The 20,035-nt window shown below is 40.2% G+C and overlaps 1 protein-coding gene and 1 long non-coding RNA gene across 4 annotated transcripts in view; one reads left to right on the plus strand and one right to left on the minus strand.

Moving 5' to 3' along the window:
* APBB1IP (amyloid beta precursor protein binding family B member 1 interacting protein) overlaps positions 1-673 on the minus strand; it is a 58,429-nt gene extending 57,756 nt beyond the window's left edge. Inside the window, exon 1 of the mRNA NM_001006357.3 lies at positions 550-673. The gene's annotated coding sequence lies outside the window, so the exon portion shown is untranslated. The remainder of the gene's footprint in view (positions 1-549) is intronic.
* LOC121110047 lies at positions 664-19,833 on the plus strand. Of its 3 annotated transcripts, none has more exons than XR_005858028.2 (7): positions 664-7,072; positions 7,868-8,041; positions 8,979-9,094; positions 9,451-9,605; positions 10,189-10,328; positions 13,942-14,069; positions 19,221-19,833. It is a non-coding gene; the product is annotated as an uncharacterized LOC121110047 (long non-coding RNA). The 3 variants fall into 3 exon arrangements; XR_005858027.2 differs by having other exon boundaries at positions 10,195-10,328; XR_005858029.2 differs by lacking the exon at positions 8,979-9,094 and having other exon boundaries at positions 10,195-10,328.
* The last annotated feature ends 202 nt before the right edge of the window (positions 19,834-20,035 follow it).

The following is a 20,035-nucleotide window of genomic DNA, read 5'->3' on the forward strand; positions in this document are numbered from 1 at the left end:
AAGGAGGAAAAACGAGTTTCAAAATATCAGAAGCTGAGGCTGAGGGGGAACATTCAAGCAGGAGCCACACCAGCTCCAGATGAGAGCAATGTGGGGCAGGAATGGTCCTCAGCAAGACAAACTGTGTCCCGGTGCGATAGCATCCTGAGTATTTTGCTGGCACGAGCCATTCTAGCATCCAAATTTCATCCAAAGCTGACCTCGTGGGGACTGACTGTACATTCGTTACTTGTCCGTGGCATTCAAGTGAAGGCAGCACGCCGTGCGGGCCTTCTCAGTGCGAACGCGAAGCCCCACCGCTACGTACCGCTGCCACCCGCCGGGGCCCCGCCCGCCGTCGGAAGCCCCGCGGAGAGCCGCCTGCGTGACGGCGGGGCTGCCGCGCTCTCCTCAGCCGCCTCCCGCCCTCCAAAAGGCAGGGGTCCCCCGGCCGGAGCGGGGCTTGCCGTTGCTCCCCGCTCCAGCACAAGTGTCGTTGCCCCCGGACGCCTCCAGACCTCCTCCCGCCCGCTCACGTCGGGGCCGACACCTCCCTCACCCCCGACTCACCTTGGCGGGCGGGCGGGCTGCTCCCGGCGCTGCTGCGAGCAGGAGGCGCGGCGGGGCGGCTCTGCGGGGCGACTCTGCGGCTCTCCCTTCGCGGCGGGAACCCTCCCGCCCTGCGCCTGTGGGGAAGTGGGGCCGGCCCGCGGGCTGCCTCTGCGGGAGCCGCCCCAGCGCTCTCAGCAACGCCCTCCGCCTTCAGCCTCGAGGGCAGGCGGCCCGCTATCGGGTGTCCCCTCTGTTCCCAGGCGCTGGTAGTGGCGGCGACTCCCCGGCTCGAGGCCGCCCCGAAGGCTGTGGTGAGCTCACGAAATGGAGCCCGAGACACGCCCAGGCCCTTGGCCACCTCAGCGAGGCCGGGCTGCTGGTTTTCTGACAGAAAAGTGATTTTGGAGAGTCTGGCTACACTTTTAATACATATATTTATTTGTGTATTAATTAGTAATCCACCTCAAGCCAGCCAGAACATTGCTCTTACAGCATCCCATTTCTCTGACGTTTTGTGGCACCATGAAGCACTGCTTTGAGGTGTGCTGGAATTTAAGACATTGAGTAGAAATACTTACAGATTGTGTTAAATTCCATCCAGAGGGTCACAGAAAAAAAAGACCTGACAACATCTGAGTCTTCCATCCGAAGCTATAAAAGGCAAGCCTCAATTGGATAGTTCAGTGAGTTAGTGTCAAGTTAAAAAGATGAAATTCGGAGTACTGCAGGAGATGTGCCAACGGTCTCATCTCTTGATTTGTTTTTCAATTATGTTTTCATTGTTAGCAGCTCTCCTAAACCAGTGCTTTTAGCTGATCTCCCTCAGTATCAAAGGAGCTGATAGTGAGGCACAGTGAACATAAGCGAAGATGTCTCCATCTCCAATGCAGTTATTTCAAAGTAAATTTAGAAAAGTTGTAAGGTGGTTTCGCTTAGCCTTGTGTTTAGAAGACAGTTGGTGGTTGGATTGATGGGTTGATGGCTGGAGTAGATGATCTGAGTGATCATCTCCAACCTTTCTGATTCTATTTTAAATCACCATATTCTGCTCCAAACCAGTGAAAGAATCCTGTATTCTGTACTTCCAACACTGCTTGAGATAAAATAATTGTAGAAGAAGGATGGTAACATTTTTAATTGCCACCACATCTTGCACAGCAAATATGTGTGAGTGCGTTAAGGGGTAACTGCTATGAAAAAATCCAGCTGACACAGTTCAGCTGTACTACAGACCACATTTAGAGAACAGTACATTATTCTGCTCCTGTTGCTTAAAAGCAAGCAAGCAAACAAAACAAAACAAAACAAAACAAAACAAAAAAACAGAAACAAAAACAAAAAAACATTGTTTCACTGGGAAGCTGTCTGTAATTTACCAGAGATTTGCTGAAGTCAGAACTACATCTTTGGCTAGGCACAAATGCATCCATATCTGGCAAACTTCGTATTTGAAAAATAATCAAAAAGTTACTAAACATGAGCTCAGCAGCTTGGGAGTCAGATTCCGAGGGTACTGCATATTCTCACTGCTGACATTCTTTGCAGTTGCTCTTTTGCCTTTTGGGATCATTATGGTAACGAAGGAGAGAGGTAATTTCAAATTGCTGATTGTCAATTAATTAGTTTTTTTAACCATCTCAAGGTCAATTTTGCAATCAGCACTCCGCAGTGAACGCTTTGCACATGTTTAAAGACTTACATCTGATCGTGCATTTTGCTGCCAAAAAGCATTAGCTCACTTCTACATGTAACCAACCAGTAATAGGGCCACACCCTGGTTACACTAGTGGTTTTGCACTTATGTTGCTGTTCTAATAAGACATGACCGAGGCATTTATGCAAAATACATTTATTCTGGTGATGCAGATGAGCCTTTGTTTTCTCTACGTCTAGCTTTGTTCATTCCTGCCCTCTCCAAGTGACCTGAAATACAACTAGGGAAGCTGAATGGCAGTATCTTCCTGCTCTCCTTATACCTGGTTGTAGTAGGTAGGCATCCTTCTCTCTATGGAACAGTGCAGATGAGAAAGGCACATGTCTAGAAAATGAGGAGAAAATCATGGAAGTCCCAGAAGACCTTGAATGCTCTCCGAAGTTTTGGACTGTATTCAGGAGCATGAGAGCATTGTGCTTCAGTGGGATGGGTGGAGGCCATCATGTATTCATAAGGAAGAACTGTGGTGAGGGAAATGCTGCAGCAGATATGGACCTGATTAACACTGTGTCCTAATGTTAGTGAGATACAGTGTTTGTAGCAAGAGCAGGTAGAAATATGTTGGGTTTCCTAATTTGTTTTCTTGGTTCTCAGCTAAAATTAATGTATAGCAGAATCATTCCCCTGAATTCCAGCCCTCTTCTGTGCTTTTTTCCAAAAGCTTTTTGTTTCCTAATGGAAAGAAGAGCCATGCTGCCCACCCACATAACAACAGTGTGTTTCACAGCAGTTGCATGACTCAAGATTTAATGCATGCAATCATGAATTGTTCCTTTCCTTTTCCTATCACTGAAGAGTAGATCACTGGGTAGATATGCTATCATTGTACACCCTCAGCTTTGGGAGCATTTTTGATCTACACAATTCTTGTGGATTGCATATCTTTGTAATGTAATTTTCCATTAAGCAGAGGATAATTTAGAGTTAAAGCTGAACATCTGTTTTTGACAGGGAACAAAGAAAAACAGTTTTGGTTGTGAAACCCAAACTCCTTTGACAAAAATGTAATATTTTACTGCAGATACACTTGCTTAAGTCTTCTTGACATCACTTTATGCACTGATAACGATGTGACTTTTAAGGCTGACCTTCATTTTCTTGCAGGGCAGATGTGACACTGTGATGTCTGGGATTTTACCTGCCGTGAGCAATGCAGAATTAGCCTGTAGACCTCATTGTTATGAATGGAAATGCTGCATATACATAAAATACAGCCAAGCCATTGTGCCACTGGCCAATAGTTGAAAAAAAATAATCAATCTGTTTATGAATCATATATTTTGTCATCCTAAAACACATAAAAAGCAAGATTTTTTAATGGCTATTATTGAAACAAAACAACTGGAAGAATGAACATTTTGATCAGAGAGTTTTAGGCATAGACAAGCTACAAAAAGCGACAAAAATCATCAGCTTAATTTAATGCAGATGATTTCTAAATGTTGGAATATCTTCTTTTCGAGTAGCCCTCTGTAAACACTGCAATCTTTGGCAAAGTGATTGGAAGATCCCCTGGGGTATAGCAGATAATGTCTTTCACCAAGACTATTCTTTCAGGAAACCTTGAGGCTGCAATTAGTGCAAAGTGAATCACAGCACTGCGCCAAACTGATGTAAGTTAGGGCATTTGGAAAACCTGGGGGTCTTCCTAGAGTTGAAAGCAGAAAGCGTAAGGATTATCAAGCAGCAACTACAAGTCATATTTTCTTCCAATGAGAATGAATTCTATTGCATTTTTTAATTATCCTTTGGGATTATACAATTATGTGGAAGAAATGTACATTGTAAAACTTCCTCTGAGAAAGATGGAAAGCTCTTGTTTGAGTTTGTATGTAGGCAATTACCAGTAATAGCTTTTGAAAAATCACAGTAAAACAAATTTAAGTAAAACTAAATGTGGAAGTTAGTTAACAAGTACATCACATAAGTCTTCTGGTTAAAAAAAAAAAAAAAAAAAAAAAAGCAGCTAAAACTCAAGGGCTGAAAAGCAGGTATGTAGCCAGTTCAATTTCCTTCTGCCCATTCACCCTTCCATCCTCTTCATTCTTAAATATGCGATCTAATTTAGGAGACCAAAGTTAGGAACAGAGGTATTTGCCTTAGTGCAGGCAACAATGCACCAGCTAACCAGAGGAATTCTCTTACAGAGATACTGCATTATCAGGAATCATTAAGATGAGATAGAACTGGTGGTATCAGAGTGACCTAAAGTCAAGAATTATCTTTTGAGAAAGAGCATGAAGGACAAGAAGTTTAAGAAGTTTAAGAAGCAGTTAAGAAGTTTAAGAAGCAGTGGAGCTATTCTGAACATCTATTTATAAAACAACTCAGATATTATCTGTAAGAGACTCAGAACTGTGAGTTACTCTGTGACTTTTCCTAGGAAAGCTTACATGAATCTGTTCCTACATCAGAAAACCAAAAGCAAAACCCAAACTCTATGTGGGTGAAAACCTGAAGATGAGGTTTTCAGCAGCATTTCAGCAGGAGAGTTGGAAAATCCATCCTTTTTAACTACAGAAGGTTCAAACCGAAACAGTTTTGAATTTCATGACCACAACTTGGTAACTACAGTTCTGTGCACTATGGATGATTTGAAGATAGATTTCCATTTTTTTTTCCATTACTTTGTTTACTTCCTCCATACACAATAGACCTTCAGGTTAGTCAGTGGCTTCTCTTTCCATGGTCAGAATATGTTCAGGCAATGGTTTACATGTGTGGGCTTTACCCTGTTAAAATTTCAAAGGCCTTGATTCAAAAGCTAGATATGCCTGAGAAATCTTTTTTTCTTGGGTCAATGACTTTTTGATCAGGTCTCAATTTTCCATCTCTCGTGTATAAGTATCGCTCTGTGCACATCCATATTTCTTGCAACTGCTTTCTGTTCTTTAAGTCAGCCCACTTCACCTCTGCAAGAGCTGAATGTCTAACAAAAAATTCTAACTGTAGTAGGAAAAGCTTGACTACCATAACTTATTAGCTTTATAAATCTTACAATAAATGGCATTGTTTGCACCCCTAAAAGGAATCGTGTAAATGCTAAATGGAAAACTGAAATATCATCTAGCTTATTGAGAGTGCTATTTATTATTAACTGGAAAATTATAACCCGAGGGTCTTCATTTGAAAATGTCAGCATTTATTATTAATGTTATTTCTTTAGCTTTACAAGGCAGGCTTTTTGCTGTTGCTCAAAGCAATGCGTACTAAAGTCATCTTAATGAGAAGCATTATTTTAAATTGGACATTTGATTTTATTAATGCTGTGTGTTAGCTTTCACATGTGTGACAAACTATGATATAGGCAATGATTTTAAATTTTATACTGAAGTGAATGTAAAAGGTATTTGAAGACAAAAGAATGTGGAATTACAGAAGCAAATAATGTATTTTATTCAATATATTTGACCCTTTCCTTACTCCTTTCCTCCGTGGTTTATTTCCATATCAACTTATTTTTCCCAATTGATAAGATGTCACCATTGATAAAATGATATTTGCACAAGTAGTATACTAGTTTGAAGTTTCTTTTCACTGAAAGTCAGTCTATGTGAAGGGATGTGAATGCCATCTCTGGCACCGGTCTTCTGACCATACCCCTGTATGTAGTGTCACTCAGAGCCACACTGTAGAGCATTTGCTGAGCACAGTATACATATAGGGTGAGGAGTGAGATGAAGAAAGTGGCACTACAAACCAAGTGTGCTTTCTTTTCCGACATGAAGAAGAGAGAAGTGGAGATGTTGCACCATCACTACTTACTTCCCATCAGTGTAACAACAAACTGAGGGAAAATTTCAGTCTTGAGACCTATTTTTTTTTTCTAAAGTAGAAGATCCTGACAGTTCCTGCAGAGTAGATTTTAGGTGTGTAGCCCTTACTTTTCATAAGGGGCCAAAGTAGGGAACAGATCTTGCCTCAAGTCCCTGCCTAAGTCTGGAAGAAAATGGGGAAAGCTCAACAAGTTTCATCTTCTTGCCCCATCTTGAAGGGAGGTGAATATTAAATTCATGGATTTGTTTTGGGTCGGATGTCCTGCATTAATCCCCCTTGGTAGGTGACCAAAACAAGTATCTATTGTTAGCTTGGCACCTGGGAAAGGTACATCATTCTGACAATCTAAGTATGGAGAAAGGGAATTTTAGCTGATGTTGTTACTTCACCTCCCAAGTCCAGTGCCGCCCCCAGAAGCTTGTGCCACTTGGATCTCTGGAGAATGAAAAAGTGTAGATGTGGGTGGTGTAGAAACCAGTTTCCCAACAGGCTTTTTTCATGCTTAGGGCTTGAATTGGAGTAGTGCATGGCCATGTGACATCCTCTAGCCGCCAAGCTCTTATTTAAGGAGTATGTTTTTTTTGTTATTGGTAGTGGTATTCTTTTTCCTTTAATGTGTCTTCCACCATACCTGCTAGCTTACATTCAGAAGAGCACAGTTACACAATATGCAATTACAATATCCACTATAACTAGTAGCTGTTTGCCCTCTGTAGACCTGATTATTGCTTATTGGTTGTTCCAAGGAGTGATAGAAATCCAGGCAAAAGAAACGAGAAAATGTTTTGAGATGGAAAGGACTTTAATAAAGATCATCTGGTTTCCCCTCTCCCCTTCCCCTCCCCCCCAAAAAAAGATTCTTACTGTCCTGATTTTCTCACTGTCGTAACTCCCACTGCCTCATTTTACACCTCATGAAAACCAAATAAAGTGCTAATAGCATTTATCTTTGAAGTACCAGAATTAGTGCCTGTGTGAACACTCAGAGAGCAGCTCACACTTCTGAGAAGCTTGAACTAAGGCGGAGGTCGCTGAACTGCTGTACCTCAGGTACTTTCAGGCCTTATTTATGGATTTTGCAGAAAGGCAGAAGGGTGAGGTTTCTTGACTTTTGAGAGTGTGTGTTTGTGGGAAGAGCATGAATATCAACCCCCCATAAAGAAAAATACTGATGCAACTTTCAAATGACTAACCCTTCCGTAGTACAATTACAATTAGGGGCAGCATAGCTTCAACTCATTTCTGAAGCAGTTAAATTTTTGCCTCCTATTTATATATGTATATATATATAAGTATGTAAAAGATGGTACCACATTAGACGACCTTAAAAAAAAAAAATCTACCCATACTATTGATTTTTAACATATTCTAAAATTACTCAACATTAACAACATCTGTTTCATGATGCCTTAGAATAAGTGTCACCTGAAAATAGTGGGAGCCATCTGTCTAATTTAAGTTCTTCATTAATGTAAAAATACATTGTATTTTGAAATGAGCATCAATATTTTGGAACTTGGGTACGCAGACAGTCCTTTCTCATAGGTCCCACTAAGCCTGACCAAATTAGGTGATAGCAGTGTGAGTTAAGTCTACAAAGAAGGTCCATGTACTACAAAAATCTGAGGCTATGGGCCTTGTCATATTACATGGGTGTCCTGTATTGGTCAGTTCAGAACACTGTTATATTTGTGTAAGAAAGAGTCCATGAAATTTTACTTCAGTGTAACTGTGGATTATCTGAATGGTAGTACATAACACTACTCAAGTGTGGTATAGCTAACCTTGAATATTACTGTGAAGAATTTGGAGAGCTTGACCTTTCTATCCTCTCTCCTTTGGCAGCCCTCCTAGTTGCTGCTGGACTGAAGCCAGATGTCTGCAAGCCAAACAAGAGATGAACTGAGTCTGTCCTCTCATGGTGCAGAGGATTTATATTAACCCACAGGTGGCCCATCACCTTTACTCAAGACTAGCCTCTCACATGATTCACAAGAGTATAAGGCAGATGAAAGATTGGTAAGCTAACAGTGTTTTCCAGATGATGTTGATGTTATAGTTTTCCATATAATGCAAGTTGAATAGAGCTCTATTTGAATTTAATAGAATCAATAATATATGAAAAAGGAACTTTACAATAGCTTTGGTAGCATTTTTTAACTTCAGACAGAGGAAGTGAATTCTCAGTTCCCCTTCCGTTGAATAAATAAACTTTTACTTTGCACAGTTGCAATATACAGTTCATATTATTTTTAGAATATGGTTATAATTAATCTATTAAATACTGACATATTTTCCTTATATGATATCTTGAGTATCCACTTGCCAAAAAACATTTATATTCAAGCCCAGTAGCACAACCTTCTGATGGCTATAATAGAGCTTCCTGTGACAGCAAGGTAAGCTTCACCCATCAGAAGAAGTTAAAATCATTCAACAGCTTAAGTAATCAGCCAGAATTGTATGCTTTACCAGTCTTTCATGTTCCTGGGAATGAGAGTTCCTATGCACTAGCTATGTCAGTGGCAATTTTAAGAGTTCTTGCAGGACACACAAAGGCAGGATGTGGCTTTGGTTTGAGTGTAACATTTTTGCAGGAAGTATTTCAAATGTAGCTTGTTGTTGAAAAAAACCCTCTTCTGTTTAAAACTATGATAGACATTAAAGATCTTTTTGCTTGTAATTTTTCTCTGAAAATGAGTGGATTATTTTCTCATTTACACTTAACAAATAACTTCAAACTCCTAACCAGTTTTGTCCAGGATTTTCTGAAAAGGGGACGTGTTCCAGTTTATGGCTGTATTTCAGCATAACAATTAAGAATGTACTTGTCCCATACCAACGTCAAGTCCACCATGCTATGCATAATATTCTTTGATACCTGGATGTGATGGCAGTTGTGAACATCTTTCATTAATTTATGCATTTACCTGCTTTTTATGCCACTCCTGTCCAGGTGGTGTCTCAAATCAGTGTAACACTTGGACAGAATTACATCTGTGACTCTGCTTAAAGATTTTGAACAACCAAAAAAGAGCACATCCAGTTTGTCTGCATTAAAACATGGTGTAGGTATGTTTGGTGAAATTAGAGGGCGTGTGAATTAGGAAAGCTTTTCTGTTTCTCCTAAAGCAACAATGCCTATAAAAAACGTCTGACATTGTCAGTGTCAAAATAGAAATAATAATAATAAAGAAATAAAAGATTGCACCTTTGTTGCTGAAAAGTTTGTGGAAACATTGTAAACATTTCCTAAAAATTTAATTGAAGAATTTTTCAGCATATATGAAAAAGATGAAGACAAAAAACTCCTGCTTTTTACTCACTGTAATGGAAGAAACATCATATTTTCAGTTTCTACCTCTATTTGAAAGTAGATGGGTTTTTTGTTGTTGTTGTTGTTTGCTTGTTTGTTTTTTTACTTGTAGTCAAGGACCAGAAGCTGTCATTCCTCCAAATGGACACCTGTTTTGCTTAAAATTATTTACCAGTGTGAATAGATGCAAGAAGGATGATGCAACATTCTGGTGCAGTGTATTAGGCAGACTGAGCCACCATAAGTGCACTAAGAGACTGGGTGTGGGTAAGTTCAGTTTGCAACAACGCTAAGGACCAGTGCATGTAGCAAGGATAGGAAGCAGCCTGTCATTGCATAGAGTTTCATGACTGTTGGCACAAAATTGCATGATTTATCATTCTGGGCTCTTTTAAGAGATCTGGACGGTATCTTCTTACTCCTTTCTGTACTTCAGTACCCTGGCTTGTTCTTCATAGCACCTAACTGTATACGTATGTTGACCCTCTTCCCCTGAACTGAACTCAATTACAAAATACTTGTCAGTGTGAATGTACCTGTAAGAAAGTTGGTGTTTATAGCCTGGACTTTCTTGTTCCTTCTGAGATTTCTGCTTCTGCTCCCTTTTTACATCAGTGATAGTACTCACATCTCTCACACTGTCTCTGAACATAGCTGAAATTATATGTGTACTCTTCAGTATTGCTTTTGCTTACTTTCAGTTGAAATGCCTTTGCAGTAGCTTTTAGATAATGCCCAACTAACATAGATAGTACATTTCTAAATGCTGGTAGCAGTAGTAAGGTAGTAGGTATGCATGCTACATTGTACTTGGATTTTAAAACAACTTTCTGAAGAGGCTTTCTGGAAGTTTCAGATGTGAAGAATAAAGCATAGAGGCTCTTGGAAATTTTAATAAATGGGCAAAGGAAGGATGGGAGCAAATGAGTCCATAATGAAAGAGAGGTCATGGGAAGTATGGAGAGTCCCTGTAGGAGCCTGAAAGTGAAGGTAAACAGCTTTTTTTTGGTGTAAGTGGGAAGCCAGTGCCAGACAGGGAAGGCAGAGACAGAGTGATTAAAAAAAAAAAAAAAAAAGATTATAGAAAAGAAAAATTCTCTGAGCAAGAAAGAATAAATGACAAGGGAAAGTCCACATCTTGAGACAAAGGATAAAGATATGAAATGAGACCCTTGCTTCAAGAATCTAAGAAAAGAATGAATCAGCAAGCTCAAGACACAGCTGATCTGTGAGGATGTAGATGTATGGCTGTGTCAAAGATGGTACACACTTTACAGAATGGAAGGAAAGCATTCAGAAGCAAATATTTTCCTATATCTCTTAATTGCTTCAGCTTTTTCTTAACTGAGACAACTTGAGCTTAATTTGGCAGCTGGATAGAGAGACAATTTGAAAAGCATACATTGAAAGTGAATTGGGGTCATATAAAAGTGCATTCCAAGTAATTCAGTAACTGACATGCACTGATTTTTGAAGAAGTCAATGTTTTCACTTACATTATGTGTACGTGATTTGTTACTTGTGAAAATCCAAGTCTACACTTTGTTCTGGTGGTAAGGAGTTTTGTAAAGGTAGTAGGACTTTCAGAGAGCAGTAGGAATGGATCTTTTATGTGAACACATTCCAGAGAAGTCTTGAACATTTGCATCTTCAGAAGTATGTTCTTATAACATGAAGATAGTCTTGCTTTATAACACTATATACCACTTTTCCTCTTTTAAGATCATATTAGATAAAAAGTATAATTCTATTCCATGAGAGATGAAAAGATCCATAGGTTTAAACTCTCTTGTAGGCTTCTTTTCCTCTAGTAACTGAGGGTCTCACATTCTGTGATGTATCTGCCCTAAATGTTACTATAAAGATAACTTCCTCTTTCTGTTTAAGTACAAAAGACTGGTATTAAAGCAATGGAGAGTGAAGTGAAGGAACTAAACTAGGGTTTGGAAGACCTCAGTTGGTTTTCCATGTCTGCCACTGGACATTTATAAACAGGTTGCTAAAGGTGTTTACACCCACCTAAAACTCAAAAAAGAGCTAAATGTCAACTTGGATTGCACAATTATATTTGTGACCCATTAGCTACATTACTGTGCCTAAATGCTTGAAAATCTGCACAACTACCTATGAATCAGATCCTTATGGGTAAAAAATGGAGCAGGGATAAACACTTCTGTAGGTCAGAGATGTGTTCTGAACACACTATGACCTTATAAACATTGATCATGTATGTATCTCCAAGAGCTAGACAGGCAATTTAAGCGCAGCACAAAAATTGTAACAGAGATCCTGAAATAACTGAGCAAACACGAGATTTAAGTGAAACTGGTGTAGCACATGAGAAGAAAGGTACAGACATTTAGCCTGCTCAGTGGTCTTTATAGAAACAGAATTGTTGCCAGGTTAATATTATTTATAGAGACAGAGGCCAAAACAAACATTCTTTTTGGACTATCTGATGAAAATCTATCTTGAGTAGAATAAACTCAGCTGGGTCTTGATCAATCGCTGTTTGAAACATTTCCAGGTTGACTGTTAATGTGTTTCTTTGCCAAAATCTTAAGTTTTAAGTTTATTTTAGAACAACATTGTTGCGGAAAAGTCTTTGTAATTGATCCTGGCCTATTTTTAGGATTACTGAAATAAGGCTTTGGGTCTTTAGGGTGGGCAAGTAGCCATACTGAAAAAAAAAAATCCATAAACATCTCACAGCTTGGAGCAAAGATCAATGTAAACTGTTTACAAAGAGTATTTGAGAGACCACCAGACACTGGGCATTATGAAGAAGAACTCTTTGAGTTACTGTGCAGAAATCTGCACTAGTAACCAAGAAAGATAATTTGCTTTTCTCTTATACAGCAAAAGAAATTATTCTTATTGATAGAAAGACAATAAGACAAGCTAATATGAGATCTCTTTGTTGTAACAGTTGTTATACAGTGGATTGCAAAACACACTGAACACCTGATACACACCTGTAATGAATCTCCTTCACATGGGGTAAATGAGTATCAAATCTACAGTATTCAGTAGGGTGAACAGTTTGGATTTAAGATGAAAAAAATCTAGGCTTGCAAACAGAAATGCACATCTAAACTGTCAACTGGTACAACGCTGCCTATCTTTGCCGTTTATGGTGATGTCCTTCATTTACTATGGCTGAAAAAAATTCTCAATATATGAAAAGCCTCCTTAATTTGTTTTCCTTTGATGAAGCAAGATAAAGAGCTGGAAACATATAAATTTAGGATGGTATCACTCTTGCACTGTTTCTCCCATTCTTAGTCTAGAAAACCAGAAATTCTCCTGAGCTGAAAGAAAGGAAAATAATCATCATAGCAATTATTACAACTGGAATTTTCTTCCCATTTTTGCCCTGGAGGCCAGAGGAACCAATGTGCCTTTCCATCTTTCTTGTAAATCTGTGGCTGCTTTTTATTTTTTATTTTTTTAATTGTAATGCTATATGTTGCGAGAAGAAAAGTGTTCTGTCTTTCTTTTTGTTCTTTTTGGCAGCCTCAACACTGAATGGTTGTATTCAGCACTAGTGAAATATAGGCAACACTCAAATTTTTGTCATTTTAAATTCCAGATTCAAACCCTCGTTTTTAACAGTAATTGTACTGTCGTCTAATACGAAGTAGAAAGATTACCAGGACCATACTTGCTGTGTCTCTAATGTGGAATGCTCCTGGAAGATTTCAGAGCTAACATTTGCGTTGGTTAGATTTGGTTTTCTCATTGTTGGCCAGTATTTGACATATTCATCGTTTCTGACTGTTAGACATAAATTTGTAAGGAGCAGGAACTTTGCCAAAAGCTTTTCAAAATCATATGTATATGTTTGTTCGTTTGTTTGTTTTTCTCTCTTATAAGAAGAATAATCTTAACAGAATCCAGCAACATATAAAGATGCCCTTATTTTCCTACCTCCATATTGACTAGTCCTAGTTCAGAAGGCTTGGAAGGGAATGTTAGATCTCTTATGCTGATTTTGTTTATACCACAAGTCAGACAACTACACAAATGCTCTGTGCTAAGCCAAACATTTTTTCTGTTTTTTAAAAACATTACTTTTGTGATTCAAAGACTTCTAAAGGAAAATAATCCAATTTGCACCCAGCTAACTCCAGACTTTTTTTCCTGCTTTGGTGTTCTACACAAAAACTTAACACCATTTAAAACTCTGGATGCTTTACCATTTACTTTAATGTATTCAGGATTTTTCCTCAGTTTTCACTTCTGTTAGGTTTTAAAAATATTTTCTTTAATCACCATCTTAGTTCCCTCAAGGCTTATCAAAGCTTTGATGTACCAAGACTAGCTGGTACATTTTAGTCCAACCTATGCCATACTTATATATGTTTACTTTTGTAGGGGCCACAGAGTTTTGATGGGTGGTAACATGCCAGTGATTTTTTGTATACCAAATATTTAACACATGAGCATATACAAAACCATAGCTTTATTAAGGCAGAAAAATAATACTTTCATGACTTAGGAAATGTCAGAATTAAGACTGTTTATGTAAATTCAATTCTGTCACATTCTTTGCATACAGTATATAGTGTTTTATATAGCCTCTACGCTTTTTTTTCCATAGACCTCTGCCCGAGGCAAACACCTTCCAGAGTATGTATCAGCCCAAACAGTTAAAAACTGGCAGAAGTATAAAAAACTCAAACCACATCTGAAAATGGGAAAACGGGAGACAGTTTGACAGCTTTGCTGGTAAGTGATACTTTCTACTATTCCTGTAATGAAAAGGAGAGGCAACAGCTTAGATCTGAGGTTTTCCTCTAGCCATTTGTGTGAGTATTTGGAAGGAAATATAGGCATCAATATGGAACGTTTAGGGATCTCTTGCACTAGCTGAAGTTTATTTAAGAGATGTTCAGGGATCCCATTCTACACGTCAGAGTAGACCAAATGTACTTCTAATGTGATACACACCTTACTCTGTTAGTAAAAAATCTTCAGTGTGAAGTCTTGTGAAAAGAATGGGGTTTTCCAAAGTGTAATTCTACAGTTGCTCAAGAGAAATCTTTTCTTATCCTGTCTGCAGTTTCTACTGCCATCATCTAGGTGCTCTGCAGAACTAGACAGAATCTTTGTCAAGGTGGTTTGTTCAGGAGAATTTCTAGGCAGCCCGGTAATCTGTATTTAACTGTAAGCCTTCAAAGCAGAATGCAGAAATCTCTATCCAAGAGATTTTCTCTATCTAAGCATGAATATGTTAACAAGTAGCTGTGCTGTTAGTGCTCATATGTAGCACTGCTGAAGCAAGTGCAAGCAGCAATTAGGAGAATAGAAGCTGACCCAACACTTGTTTGAGTTGGCTGACCCTTGCAGTACCTAACTAGTGCTGACCAGCTAGCCAAGCCTGAGATTTTTTCATCATTGTGTCATCCAGATACAAATGCAACTCTCTGGAAACACCATTCAGCTGAAATGCTTTCTGTCTAAAGTTGCTGGTTCGTTGAGAATGAAACATTTCATGAAAGCTTATCTCAGCAAGTCTTATAATGCAACACAGATAACTTTTCATAGCTCTCTGCTGGGTGGGTTGGCTGTCAGTTTTCCGTTTGTCAGACCTATGTATGTATGATAACCTCTTCCTTGTCTCATGGACCTGGGGAATGCAAGGACCTCCTGGAGCTCAGGACCTCACTGCTCTAGAGAAACTTGTTAGCTTTTGGAAATGCACTGAATCATTGTTTCTCAAATTAAATTGTTACTGGAATGCCTATTTCCCAGGCAATGGTTTAAGCTTTCATTCTAAAAAGGGGCTAATTAGGTTTTCAAAATGGTGCAATTTCTCAGAAAATGCAAACTGAGATCTGTAATCTGTTCTAAGCTTGAGCAATTTTTAAGTACTCATAGTATGCTCTAACTGAGAAACCCTAGTATAGGCAGAACTTGAGAGCCTGAAAGCTTGTCCATGTGGCAGATGCAGTATTCTTGGAGGAAGCAGTTGCACAACAGAATGCGCCTGCAGAAGTGTGTGCAGCTCCATGAGCCAGTGCTGAGCAACTTAGGGCAGTGATATGATGGAGCATGCTGTTGGGCAGAGAAACTACAGTGGGGTATGGAAACAGTGAAATAGAAGCAGTGAAGAACTGTGCTTGCAGCAGCTAACTGTATGTCCCAACAAAGCATATTAGCTCCGTCTATCACTTTTCAAACTGTGGTATGTGTATTCTGCACTCAGCTATAATGCCACCAAGAAGTACGTTGTGAAAAGGATCTCATTTTCTCTCAGCAACTGAAGAAGATCTGTATTTCCTGTTTTTGTACTATTTTAACCATGCTGTGCTGAAAAGAAATATAGGTTAAAAAAGAGTAAATAGTAAAAAGTGTACTAACATCCCCCAAAATGTTATTTTTTAAATCAACTTACACATAAAAAAGTATTTAGATAACTTCTTAAAATTGTTTTGATAATCATATCGTTCTCAAGCTTGCTTAGAAAATGGGATTCCTCTTTTGTTTGTAGCTATGCTGCAGACTTTGGTGCTATTGCTTCTGAGAAGATACGAGTTGTCTGTGATCTATGGCACTGATCTTCTAACACAGAATGGCTGTGTTCTTTTCTTTTTATTTCTCTGATGCTCAGTACCCGTATACCAAGGTAGCTCAACATTTCCTTGCTGGTGGCTGAGCAACAATAATGCATACACTCTGAACTATGCTGTTTCTTTTTTTTATTATTTGTAAGAAAACCTAGCATCTCTGTGGGGCTATTGTTTTATTACTGTCATTGTTCAGCAGGGGCTTTCTGTGTCTCCTCCCTTTGGACAGCTATGAGCTTACATTTTTTTCCCCATACCAGCTAGATGTAAACTGCTAGCCATAAAGGGATCACACATACATCTAGGGTTGGTTGGCTATCTCATAATATTGGATGTCAATTCTTTGTGGAGGGACAGAGCAGAGAGAGGTACGTGCTTCATTGACATGGCTCTCTCCTGTTTATCTAGTTGTTCAGTCTTCTAAGACATAGTTACAGGCAAAATAGTCATCACAGATATCACTGCAAGCTGTTTTGCATGACAAAATTGTTCAGGGAAAGAGGAGATAAAAGCTTGAAGCCTATTCACTCTATAACTCCAGATGATCACTCTTTCAGAAGAAACTTGTCCATCCCTAAGCACACACTATTAATTGGCTCATGTGTACTTTGATTAGCAATGCTTTTACAGTGTGCAGAATACACTGCTTGAAAGTCAATCAAAGAATAAAAACAGAGGGTCCACGGACATTCAAAAAGGATTTTTAAACAGGAAACTCAGCAAATCTGAAAGCAGCTTGGAATTGAAATTTGACAATGCTTTTGAAAACCAATGAAGAGTGCAAGGTATTGGGCAAAATTAGGGTGCTTCAAGTGCTGGCTGGTAATGAGCTAGATATATTACAGCGGGATTTTGTTCTCTTTATTTCCTTTTTCTTCCTTTCTCAGCTATTAATTGCCAAAAAAAATCACAATGGTTTCAATGGAAAAACTCAACACTATTCCCGTGTTTTTCATCTGATTCATAATTACTTCTTTATTTAGCTGATCAATCTTTGGAAAGCAACATTTACAAAAAATGACAGCAATATGCAGGTGTTTTTTTAGCCTGAAAAAAAAAAAAGAAGATTGTAAGAAAGAAATAATTGGAAAAGGCTGGACAAAAATTTTATTCTGATAATTGCATTTTGCCCAACACTTTGAGTTTTGATGAAAGAAAAAAAAAGCTTATCTTGAGAGTTAAGCACAGTAAGCATTCCTGATGGATGTAGCAGTACTCCCAATTGCTATTTAAGCTCGTGGGATCCGAAAATCACAGTACGTGATCCCTCACAACAGACTGTGAGAGTCAGCAAGACTAAGTGGGGTTTAGATTGCACCTGATGTGGGATTTTTACAGCACTGCTGCAGTGATAAACTAGGGATTTAAGAAATGGAATCCTGTTCGGTAGCCATGTTTATGTGTGCCTGCATCGAGCGGATTTTCCTTATCCATATTGCAAAACACAGTCCAACATCAAATATGCTTGATGTGGGCTGTCCCGACTTCTGCAAAACACTAGCTCATGCCGAAAGCACTCACAAAAAGGTATTTTAAAACATCCGACAGCCAGAAAAAGACTGAAAACTAGGAAAGAATCCGAAAATTCGTGCCGGCCGGGCTTTGACAAAACAACGGGACCATGTTGAAGAGCAGCACCCCCTCAGCGCTGCCGGCCCGCAGGGCGCCCTGCGCCGGGCCGGGCGGGAAGAGGCGGCCCTGTGAGGGGCGACCCCTGGCGGGCCGGGCCGCGGCCAGGCGCGGAGCCCTGCTGCCCTCTGCTGGCGCCCTCGGGCCCCTCGCCCTCCGGCGGGCTCCGGCAGCCCCGCGGCGATGCCGAGTCCCCGAGGGTCTCTTTGGCCAGAGGAGATGGAGTTCAAGCTGAGACAAGCCCACCTCCGGCTGCACGGAACGCACTGGGGCTTTCGCGCCTGCCTGAAGGCGACACGATGAAACCTGACGTTAGGTTTCTTCGGGGTTCGTGCGCTGGTTCAGAGCAGCAAGGCAGTTTGCAAGCAATTATCCCCATCTTACTGTGTTCAGTTTTGGTGTTTGCAGTGGAGGTCATTTTCAGAGGAACCTAATACATAAGCTTTTTTTCTGGACGGACATCTCCACAAGGGTACCTGCGCCTGGCTGACATGGGGTAGTAGACCAGCAACTGGTCCTGTGTATGAATTTGAATCATCACAAAGTCTGAGGTCATGCCTCCAAGCTACACACGGAGTAGATGTAGGGGCCTCCTCACTTGAGCCACTCCTGAGTTGTGTTAGTGAACACTGCCAACCCAAAGAATGCTGTGAAGAGTTAAAAAAAAGGCACTGCATCAAACCATCTTGCAAACAAATGATGGACTGTCTCTGCTGCTCACACAGAGCTTGTGCAGGTGTGGAAACCAACAGCAGGCAGTTACTGTTTTATATTCAGTGGTGCAGGTCCCCAGAATACCGCAGCCATGGTACAGCTGGCTTCCAAATTGGCTGAAAAATCTATCAAAGTACCTGAGAAAATACATGGTGCTTTTTCAGAAGAAAAGTTAGGTGATCCAGAGGCTCATGCTACCACAGCTAGGCTGAACCTGGTACCCAGGAGATCCAGTATCGAGATCTCTTGTGGACATGCAAAGTCTACCCACAGTAAAACAGAGTTCTGCATAATCTGGAAAGCCCTCCTTAGAAGTTCATTAAACACCTGCCCTGTAATGAAGTCTGTGCTGATGTAATTATGCCATTTGCCCTAAAGGTACGTCAGGTACATATATGTGCTCTGCAGTTACACCATTGTCTCTAGTGGATCTATATCCAAACAGAAACCACTAATCTTTGAACCTTTGTTATAATCATTTTTACATTGAATTTTATGAGTTGTACTTCGCCTGGCTTTTTATATGAGAAAGTTTGCATGCACAGCTAACCACTGTTAGACTGCTCTGGATGAGAGAATTCTGCTCGTATATATTCCCTTTGATATAAAAGATGAAGCAAGGTCAGGAGTAGTTGTAGAACCACCTAAATTACAGGATCCTGCTAGAGAAGAACGTTAACAGTTAAATTCTGTTCCCTTTATAACCAAAAGCAAAAAAGATCACTCTGAAATTTCACCGTGAACTGGAAGCTGTTCTCCAGCACATCCCTGAGATACCTACATAATGTACCTGAGGGCTCAGTCAGCTGCCTGGTGCAACTGGAAAAATCATAAAAAAGCAGGTCAAAGGGGGGGCTTGTGAGGTCAGTTAGCTCGTATTTCCATCTCAGGAAAGGACAGTTGTACCTCGGTCACTCCAGATAGATGACTGCTTTAAACATCTGTTTCTTCTCTACTCTCTTCTCAGGACACTCTCCTGCTGAGTACGTCCTGGAGGGACAGCTCCTGAAGGTTTATCTCTGTTTATTCCATCACCCTTCATGGTAGAGGTACTGGACACCACAGGAAAACTTGGTCAACCTAAGTAGTTGACCAGAGAGCCTACATTAGCTGAAGGTCCAGGCAGAGAGTCTTGAGACTACCAGGAGTTCCATGTAGATCTTGTCCGGTGAGGCTTTCAGGTTTCCATGGGCCAGGCAGGAGCCCTGCAACCTGGCGGACCACCAAGCCTCACAGAAGTCAGCTTGGGGATATCATCCCTCTGTGCATCTGGAGCTTTTGCTGCTGCAAACCACTTGGCCGTCCAGTCATAAGTGATATATCTGGTACACTTTTTCTGTGTAAAGGGAAGCAGCCAGGCTGGATCAAAGAAAATGACATTACCAATAAGTTTCAAATAAAAGTTGTAGTGGAAAAAAGAAGAAGAATGTACCGTTTCTGTACAACGTTTCTGTTACTGTACAACTGATAGCAAATACACTGTGTGAGAGCATTGCTAAGATAACGAGAGCAAGGTGACACGTGTGTGAGTCCATGGAGGGAAGGACAGTCGAGGGTAATTAATAAATCATATTTTCTGTGATTTCTTTTCTGTCCATCATTACTGCATCTGTGCTGGCCAACTTCAAAACAGTGAAATGCGGCATCCGCAGTTAGTGCTGAAGCGGACACATACGTGGTGCTATCCACAGCAACATGTGGAAGAGATTAAGTAAGCGAGGTGGCTCCTGCCGCGGGGTTAGCCACGCTCCGCAGCACTTGAAAGGTACGCTGCTGCCTCTC

The sequence above is a fragment of the Gallus gallus genome, chromosome 2, assembly GCF_016699485.2.
Source record: "Gallus gallus isolate bGalGal1 chromosome 2, bGalGal1.mat.broiler.GRCg7b, whole genome shotgun sequence".
Lineage (NCBI taxonomy): Eukaryota > Metazoa > Chordata > Aves > Galliformes > Phasianidae > Gallus > Gallus gallus.